General features: G+C 43.3%; 1 protein-coding gene across 1 annotated transcript in view; it reads right to left on the bottom strand.

The window, feature by feature from the left end:
• The window catches only part of LOC311053451 (YTH domain-containing family protein 1-like), a 229,503-nt gene that overhangs the window by 25,473 nt on the left and 193,289 nt on the right, over positions 1–10,741 (bottom strand). The window lies entirely within an intron of this gene.

The following is a 10,741-nucleotide window of genomic DNA, read 5'->3' as shown; positions in this document are numbered from 1 at the left end:
TAGGCTATTAATATCATTCATATCATTCATTCCACAGGCGTTTCTTCTGTCAGTCAGTGTTTAGTTTCTAACCTGTTGTCACCAGAACAGAGCAGATTAGAACCACTGCAGCTGGAAGAGCTGTCCATGGTACTGGACTAGCTAGTATCTGTATACTATCTGTATGTATATATATATATATATATATAATTGTGTAGACTTCTTGTACATTAAGTAATGCAGATGTATAGTAATTGAACTCACTAATTTAAACATAAAATCATTTTACGATCTCAAAATATCTATAAGGGTCCATTTGGTTACCAACTCTTCCATCATTTAGCTGGGGACCACCTGGAACCCCCTCAAGGACCACTGGTTGAGAACCACTGCCCTAGACGTTTCCACCACACGTACAACGGTGGTGCTTGCCAACAAAAACCTGATCACAGTTGGTTGGTTGTTAACGTGAAGATCAGCTCGGCTACACCAGGCTAAAGGCAAGGCAAGCAATAGTTTTTTTTAATTTTACCATTTAAACCACTAAATATCTCTTCTCCGAAAATAGCAGTTGCGACTCGTTGTGAGCTTGTAGGTCTGCTATTTTCTGCTATTTTCGTAAAATGTTTCCCCCAGAATAAGGATGCTAGGGTTCAAGAGGTTATAACCATTAATGACTGATGGTTTGTATCCACTGAAAACAAACATGCTATACTCACAGGGAAACACAGGGGAACTGATCAAAGATGATTTATAATTTGGGGGGAAAAGAGGAAAAAAAGGGCATATCTTTTCATTTGCCTCTTGCATCAATGTCTGGCAAACACAACAGCATTTTCTGCAATTCAGGCCCTTGAGTTGTTCAAATGTAGACTATAGGCAACATAAAATACAAAACAAGAATATATGTATATATTTTTTCTACATTGTTTTCTGTTGACACTGTCTTTTTCATGATGGAGACATGATTGTCTGAATGCATTCAGAGCGAGCGTGCGCACAATGCCAGGCTACAACACTCTTCCTCATAGGGCCATGCTTAATCGTTGTTGCAAGCAAACATTTGACCTAATTCACATTCTCACACAATAACAGTCGACCCCCCTCCTCCTCCTCCTCTCTCTCTCTCTCTCTCTCTCTCTCTCTCACACACACACACCCACACCACACCACACCACACCCCACACACACACACACACACACACACACACACACACACACACACACACACACACACACACACACACACACACACACACGCACACACGCGTGTGTGTGTGTGTGTGTCACCGAGGGTGAGGTTGTGCACCACATAGTCCCAGGAGGTTTTATCAAACGGTGAGCAGATTGGCAGGGCGGTGTGCAGACAGAGTATTAATAATGGACACACATGGAAATGTACTGGAGATTCTGAGGAAAATATATTATCACTCACCGCTGTTGTTAGTTACACCTGAGTGGCAGGTCATGTCTTCATCACCTTACTGACAAAGACACATGCAGTCAGCTTTATTACTGTAGGTAGATACAGTAGACAGACAGACAGACAGACAGACAGATACGTAGTATGTATGTATGTATGTATGTATGTATGTATGTATGTATGTATGTATGTATGTATGTATGTATGTATGTATGTATGTATGTATGTATGTAGGTACGTACGTACGTAGGTAGATAGGTAGACTGACAGATAGACAGATATGTAGGTAGGTAGGTATAGACAGACAGACAGACAGATACGTAGACAGACAGACAGACAGACAGACAGACAGACAGACAGACAGACAGACATTTATTGATCCCCATGGGGAAACGTCAGGTGTCAGCAGCAGTATGTAAACTGATATTATACATATATATAATATATGTAAACTGATATTTGAAAAAAATAACTACAGTGTGTTTACTGTTGAGTCATCTTTATCTATCTATCTATCTATCTATCTATCTATCTATCTATCTATCTATCTATCTATCGCACATTTAATTGAATGGTTTTAGATGCAACTAAAGTCAACAGGTGATACATAACTCTACTCTGCCGTGCTCGGGCACAGCTGGACCGGGCGATCGGCATGCAACTTTGCATGCACACTCCTGGGAGGTCAAGGAAGAACCTCCACCCCACATTTTTCAAATCAAAATGTTATAGCGCCACCATGAAGCTGATTAAAAAAAAAAAAAAACATTTTGCAACTACTCTAAAAGCTTTAGTCCAAACCTCATCGGTATACCTTATCTCTGTAGTCATGTGATCAAAGACAAATCTGTCAGACTGGCTACGATTGGCTTCCAAAGTTTGCGGGAGTGGCACGATTTGCACAAAATACCACAAATCATGAACGCATTGTGCGATTGGCAGCAAACTTTGCACGGACACTCTCAGTAGCCTAAGGAAGATCTGGAACCCTAAATATTTTGCCTTTCTAGTTCAGTCATTCATTCATGGTCTGTTCTCTCATCCAGTAAGTGTTCATTTGCAGCATTATATATGCACTAAACCTCCCCTTGTCACACTGACACAAAAAGAGCAATATATCAGCCAAACCCATACATTAGTCTGACTCTATTTTAAACGGAACTGAGGAAACATCTCTGATGGGAAGATGAAGATGATAGGTAGATAGCCATGCTGTCCACCACAAGCTCTCTATATCAGTGGTTCTCAACCAGTGGTCCGGGGACCTCCAGTGGTCCTTGAGGGGATTCTAGGGGGTCCCCAGACCAAATAATAGTAAGGAACCAAATTGACCCTTGTGTGTCTGTAACTCTGAGTGTACAAATGGAACCAAATGGACCCTACGGGTCCATTTGGTTCCATTTGTACACTCTCAGAGTTAAATTGGGACCCCCAAGAAATCAAAATGGTTGAGTCCCTGGCATATCTTTTCAAATGGGGGTCCCTGGGCTAATATGTGTCAATTTGGGGGTCCTTGACGCAAAAAAAGGTTGAAAACCACTGCTCTGTATCAATCAGTGTTGCTGCCAGATTTTGCGAGAGAAAAAAGAAACCAGGTCTATGAAAACAAGCCCAAGATCAGCTACTAGGGCACGTACAGTAGTATAGTGTGTATGAAAAAATATCCCGCTATATTTTTTATACAACTAGATTCTGCCAAGTCCCGGAAAAGACGCGCTGTGATTGGCCAGCAGTCACTTTGATAGGCAGTTTGCCTTCCCAAAAATGGCGCCCGCCCCGCAGACACAGACGCCCCCGAGGGGGAGGAGGAGGAGGAGGAGGAGGAGGAGGAGGAGGCGTCTGCGGTCACCACCACCTGACAGCTGTGAGCCGACAGGTGATGGACAGTGTTCCTAATGGAGAGCCACAGGCAGAGGGGATTGTGGGAAAGGCCTGGTGGTGGAGGAGGGGGAGGAGGAGGAGGGGAGAAGGGCTTTGTTTAGAGCAGGGGTCTTCAACGTTTTCAGGCCAAGGACCCCTTGGCTGAGAGAGAGATAAAGCAGGGACCCCCATTATATATTGTATAAATCATTTCTTATTTTCATAGATTTCATAGGCAGCTTCATAGACTTGTTTCACAGCACTATCATGTTGGATTCATGTTAATGTGTATTTCCAGACATTTAACCATGCACTTAAACAATACTTAGTAAACCTGACCTTTCACTCTGTACTTTCTGTACTTTCACACTTTTTCCCCCCTATACCAAACCACCTTGCCGAAAATAGCAGATCTACAAGCGCACAACGCCTCGCAGCGTGAGGCGTTGTGTGCTTGTAGATCTGCTATTTTTGGCTTAAGTATTCCTCAGAATAGGGATGCTTGGTTGAAGTGGTTAATGTAAAAATCACAAAGATTTGGCGGACCCCCCGTAGTAACTCTGAGGACCCGCCAGTCCCCCATCTATGCTCTAAACCGGCCCGGGGGCCACGTGCAGCCCCCACCTTCACTTAATGCGGCCCTCAGGTTAATATCAGAATACTGATATATTATTGATTTCAGCTGTTACAATTCCAAACATGCAAACATGACCCGCTTGAATTACTTCAGTCTATATTAGTAGCTTAATGAGTAGTATTAAAATATTATTGTCTTTTTTATGTCCAATGTATTTGTATTTAAGTTCATAAAGTTAACATAAGTATAACTAAATGCATTTGACATGAAATAAAAATGTAACTCTTCAGGATTCTAATTCAAAAATAGCAAAAATAAAAAAACAGGATTCCAACTCAAAAGTAGCAAAAATAGCAGATCTACAAGCTCAAAACGTGTCGCAGTGCGACGCGCCCATACCCTAGGTGGGGTTGGTGAAAGGGCCTTTCTGTGTGGAGTTTGCATGTTCTCCCCATGTCTCCTATAGGGTAGTTAATACCCTCACAAAAAACATGCAGTAATCCTGGTCTCTATACTGCCTCCCCCTGGTCAGCCGGGGCGCCTGATGGAGGGGAAAGGAACTGGTTGGAATAACGTGTTCCTTCCACACGCTACGCTCCCGGTGATAAGAAGCGGCCTGCTCACTCCTCATGTGTTGAAGGATGCAGGAGCTCAGTTTGGGGCTCTCCCCAGGCTGGCAGAGGGAGAGTAACGCCCAGGATTACAGTTTAGGCAATTGGCACTGGGTGAAAAAATGGGTTACAAAAATCGTACTAAAAAGAAGAAAAAAAACATTTTTTGTCAAATAATATGAGAAAAAGTTTTTTTTTTTTTAAATAGCAGATCTATGGGCTCTATCTGTGGAACTGAATGAAACTAAATGTAATGCCTTAACTGCTACACAAGTGCTTGTCCGGGTGATGGGTCCCCAGTTCAAATATGATTATTTTGGGGGGTCCCCAATTCAAATATTATTTAAAAAAAATATTTGGGCGGTTGCGGCCTGAAAAAATTGAGAACCACTGGACTAGAGCATGTGGTTCTCAAAATGGGGTCCAGGGACCCTCAGCATTTCTTGAAGGGGTTCTAAATGGACCCCTAACACAGAGCGTGTACAAATGGAACCTACACTCTCAGAGTTATGGGGGTCCATCCATGCAATTAAAAGGGTTGAGAACCACTGACGTTTCTCTTTCCGCTCCGAGCGCTCCGTCCGATTGGTTGTTGGCCCAGAGGAGGCTGCTCCAGGGCCAGAGATTACACACTGCAGTGCTGCTGACTGAGGCGTCACTGTGGCTGTACACCACAGGGGGGGGGGGGGAGGGAGAGGGAGAGACTGAGAGAGATAGAAAGAGATAGACAGAGAGAGAGGGAGAGAGAGGAACAGGGGGGAGAGCGAGAGAAAGACAGAGAGACAGAGAAAGACAGAGATAGACAGAGAGGGAGAGCGAGAGGGAGAGGGAGAGGGAGAGAGAGTGAGAGACAGAGACAGAGACAGAGACAGAGACAGAGACAGAGACAGACACAGAGACAGACACAGACACAGACACAGAGACAGACACAGACACAGACACAGACACAGAGACACACAGAGACAGACAGACACAGACACAGAGAGAGAGAGAGACAGAGAGACAGAGAGACAGAGGTGTGGACAGACCGATTTACACTTGGCCGTACGATGGCGTTTCACGGCCAAAACGAAACAGATCCACGCCCGTCGTGGGGCTGGGTGATTGTGTTCTTTTTCTTCTCTATATTTGGAGTTTAAATCAGGCGTGTGAGACGTGGAGTTAGGCTGTGGGAAGGAAGCTGGATGTGAGATGTGAGATGTGACAGCGGCAGCAGCAGCTCGTCTCATCACCATCTTTCAACAATCTTCAAACACCTGCCTCAAGAAGACTCCCACGCTTGTCCTCACAGTGTTTTGTTGAACACCTACACCTTTCCTCTTCTCCCTTATTAGCCTCCTATACTGTATGTCCTTACTGTCGGGCGGAATCCTCTAATTCTGAATTGAATTTTAATACACACATTAATCATGTCACCAAGATTGCTTTCTTTCATCTTAGAAATATTTCGCGCGAATTAGAGACTATCTGTCGTTAGACGATGCAAAAACGTTGATCCACGCTTTTGTTTTCTCTATGCTTGATTACTGCAACGCATTCTACTCTGGCCTGCCTAAGAAAACAACCGACAGATTACAACTTGTTCAAAATGCGGCAGCCAGAATTTTAACTAAAACTAAGATGAGAGAACATATTACTCCAGTTCTAGCTTCACTACACTGGCTCCCGGCTGTTTTTAGGATTGATTTTAAAATTATTTTAATAGTTATAAAGCTCTAAATGGTCTGGCACCTTCCTACCTCTATGACTGCCTAGAGAGATATGTTCCAAACCGGCCTTCAAGTGCTGACCTGCTAGAGGTGCCTACAATGACATATATATATATATATATATATATATATATATATATATATATATATATATATATATATATATATATATATATATATATATATATATATATATATATATATATATATATATATATATATATATATATATATATATATATACTGTGAAGCAGCATTCTGCTTTTACGGACCGACAGTGTGGAATAAACTCCCATTACACCTAAGACAGGCAGCCTCTGTCGATAGCTTTAAAGCACAGCTCAAGACCTATTTCTTCACTCTTGGTAGAAGAGTTGGCTTTCAACTCCATAAAACCGTCTTTGTTTTGGTGAGTAGCGAAAGTGTATTTCTTATTTCTACTCATGACGAGAGGTTATGCAGCCTGTGGTGCGGGCGCATTGGCCAAAGGTCCCATAGCCTTAAGGGGAATGAGATGCTATGGACCAGAGCTAGCCGAAATGTATATAGGGCTGAAGTGGTTACTGTATGTTTTGTAATAATAATCAAAATCTTCAAAGTAACTAGTAACTAAGGTTTTCAAATAATTGTTGTGGAGTACAATATTACAATATAGTACAATATTTGCGGAGTAGAAGTAAAAGTATTGGAAATACTCAAGTAAAGCACCAATACCTCAAAATTGTATTTAAGTACAGTTTTTAAGTAAATGTACTTAGCAACTTTCCACCACTGCATATGAAAGGTTTCCACCGGACGAGCAACGATATCTTTGATGTCTGCTCCGTTGCTGTCAATGCAGGTGTAATTATAGTGACACCGTCGCAGCTGTGAATCAAACGAATCGTGTTTCCGTTCCTTTGCATCCGACGCAAAGGAATGCTTCAGTCCGTTCTGCTGAAAGTGATGCGCTCGTTGATGAGTTGCCGATGTTAATGAGGGGAGGTTTCTGTGGATGTCTCCATTTTGGCAGCAGTTCCGAGTATGTCTAATCTCTCTCGAGACAGACTGTTGGCTCGCACAGTTTTCAAATGCCTCCGCCTAAAGGCAGCGGTATACTCCACCAGAACAGTCTGGTTCAGAACCAAAAAAACAACAAAACAAAAAAAAACGTTTGACTGGCAAACGCTAATTCATACTGCCAGTCTGCCACAGAACTCCTTTACGCCAGTGATTTTCAACCCTTTTCATGTCAAGGACCCCCAAATTGACACTTATTAGCCTGCGGACCACCCATTTGAAAAGATATACCAGGGACCCCCATAAGAGAAGATTTTTACGGCTCTAGCAGTGATTCTCAACCATTTTCATTTCAATAACCCCCAGTTTGACATGCATTATAGGGCTACGGACCCCCATTTAATGACATTTCTATCTCTGGGACCCCAATTTATATTATGAAATCAATGTTAATTTAACTCAGAGAGTGTGCAAATGGAACTCTCTGAGTTACAGGCACATAAGACCCTTATGATAAGGGTCCATTTGGTTCCTAAATATCTATCATTTAGCTGGGGACCACCTGGAACCCACTCAAGGACCACGGGTGGTCCCCGGACCACTGGTTGAGAACCCCTGCTTTACGCCACAAACCTCCACTCCAAACCTCCACTCTATACCAACGCAGTCTCACTCCCAAGACGGCAAACGGGTGACGGCTTGGGACGGATTTGACCGAACGGCAAAGGTCACATTTTGTCCAAAGAAGTCACTATAGTCCGTTTTGGGAGTGAGAGTATGTTGGGTTCTACCAATACCAAGCTCCTTCCTCCCAGGGCCATGAAGCGACCGGGCCTTCTGCTCTGGTGCTCCAAGTCTGTGGAATGCTCTCCCCGACCACCTGAGAGCACCACAGTGTACTGACCACCTGAGAGCACCACAGTGTACTGACGCCTTTAAAAATGGACCAAAAAAACCCTGCCTTTTTTAACAAAGCGTTTTCCTATAGTTTTATCCGTATGTCATTTTGTCTATGCCTTGATTTCATTTTTAATCCACTTTTTATCCCTAGTAGGGTCGTTTTTTTCTGCCTTTGCTGTATTTATGCCAATCTTTTTTAACCCTGTTGCAACCGTGTTGAGATTTGTGTCCAATTTATAATATTAATAATAATAATGATGATGATGATGATGATGATGATGATGATGATGATGATGATGATGATGATGATGATGAGTAGTAGTAGTAGTAGTAGTAGTAGCACTGGAATCAATAGTTCTTATACCTGGATATATAGACCCCTTAACAGGCGACGTCACACTGATAAGAACCAGTATGCGCGCGCAGGCCGGCACCAAATGAAACCCATTCTGTCAGGTCTCGCTAGGACACGCCTCACTAGCCAACACACAAGAGGAGGTTGAATGATCTGAAACCAGCGTACCCCGAAACAATATGTTGAGAATTGATTGCATGAAACAATCACCTGTGCGTCCAGTCTCAATGTTGGTAAACAAATAAGTGGTCTATACGGCAACGCGCTGTGAGGAATTTCTGACAGAGATAGCTATGGAGGTTCTGCCCTTTCTAACGATAGGCTGTGTGTATGAATGGTCACTAGAGAGAGATTTCAGAGGCGTTAGTTCCTCCTGGAATTTGTCTCATGTCTCTCCCAAACTAATCTCTCAAGAACAGATTCCGAGCTGCGCCACTGCATCTGTCGGGAGGGCCATTCAGGACGTGTGAACGTTGGCCTACAAGTGGGCCGGCCTTAGATCACGAAACAATTTTATAAAAACATTTTGGTTGAGGTACTGTATAAGACCAATGGCTTCTATTTCAGCATGCTCACTTTCCAGGAAGAAAGAGGCTGTAGTTTCTATTAGCTTGGGGATTCCCCATCGATGATGTCACTGGGTAGGAAGGTTTCTGAACTGTCCACAGCCCTTCTCTGAGACACATAGACAGAAATGGTGGCATATTTTAAAGAGCACTGGTGAGGAGGACCGATTATATGAAGATAAGGTTGACATTGGGTGAAGTGCTCCCGTAATGATGTGTGATGTCTGTTTCAGGGTCACTCTCTGTGTAACTCTACCGTCTCTCTGTTCAGTCTCTCTGTGTGACTCTATACCGACCCACAGGGGCGTCACGGCCATTCACTGTGCGTACGACGCGACACCCTCACTCTCACAGATCCGTGATGTCATACCCCCCACTTTTTGAAAAAATAAAAAATAAAAACTTTTTTTTGATAATAAATCAGTAAAATCAGGCAAAAAAACCCCAACCCTAACACAAAAATAAAGTAACCAAAACATGAAAAATCCGCCCAAAAAACGTGTTTACATTTGACAGTTACAAATGTTTTTCACGATTTTTCAAAAATAGCAGATCTACAAGCTCATGAGCTTGTATATCTGCTATTTTTGAATAGCCAAAGTGTAAAATAAGGGGTATAGTAATAGTCCACCGAAAGTCCATCCCCCCCACCTTCTGAGAGCCCGTGACGTCCCTGCCGACCCGCAAAATATTCTCTCTGTGTGACTCTACCGACCCGCAAAATATTCACTCTGTTTCTGTGAGAGAGGTTAAAACTGCGGGCAAACCTTAATTAGCACCGTGACTAACGGCTGCGTTAGGATGAAAATATCAGCATTTCTGTTTTTTTTCTGCGTTTAGAATCTCTTAGGAGCCTCTCTCTACTTTGAGCAATTTCATTGCTCTTCTACGGTAATGAAAGTATTCCATTCATTTATGCCAGCTGCGTCCAATGCAACGTGTCGTCCGGGAACAGCAAGTGCTGATCAAATAGAATCGATTTTTGGTTACTGCATTGTCTATTTCTCGCTTCAAATGTCTTCAAAAACATTCTTGAGAGCAACGTTTAGCTGTGAATGATCTCTCAAGAACAGCTTCTGCTCTCCTCTTGAATCTGTCGGGGGGTTCGTCATATCGCATACGCACTGGCCTACAAGTGGGCGTGCCCTCAGATCAGGAAGCAGGCCGCGCTTTACCCAATCAAATGTAGTGGGCGGGATTTACGTGTCCGCCGATCCTTCCCCACTCGAAACAAAACGAAACTCATTTAACAATAGCGTCCTCGGAGCAGACAAAACCACGGAAAGATATTCACCTTTTAACTTGCTCTTTCATCATAGAAACAAGTGGGCTTATAACCAAAACGATCCATGTTCTCTGGGAGAAGTGGTGTAAGTGTTCCGTGTAGAAATATTGTTAGTGGGAATTAAAACATAGTCGCACCACCGGAAGTGAAAAGCTGAAGGCAGACCAAAACCCCGGTTTCCTTGCGCACGTGTGCTACGTCGACTTCCTCCCAGAGCCAACTGAGATAGTAAATGTACTTAGTTACTTTACACCACTGCTTTTGGCAATTGTTCCCCCCGGAATAGGGATGCTGGGCTTCAAGCGGTTAACTCTGCGTGCAAATGTCAGATCACTTTGTAATCACACGCCACCTGTTGTCCTTTCCCACTACAGATCACTTTGTAATTACACACCACCTGTTGTCCTTTCCCACTACAGATCCCAGTGGGAGCGCGCTGCCTCTCTGGCGTACATGTGTGTGTGTGTGAGTGCGTGT

The sequence above is a fragment of the Gymnoscopelus microlampas genome, assembly GCF_963454915.1.
Source record: "Gymnoscopelus microlampas genome assembly, chromosome: 10".
Classification (NCBI taxonomy): domain Eukaryota; kingdom Metazoa; phylum Chordata; class Actinopteri; order Myctophiformes; family Myctophidae; genus Gymnoscopelus; species Gymnoscopelus microlampas.
Note: the sequence above shows the minus strand (reverse complement) of the source record. Positions and strands in the feature narration are given on the sequence as shown.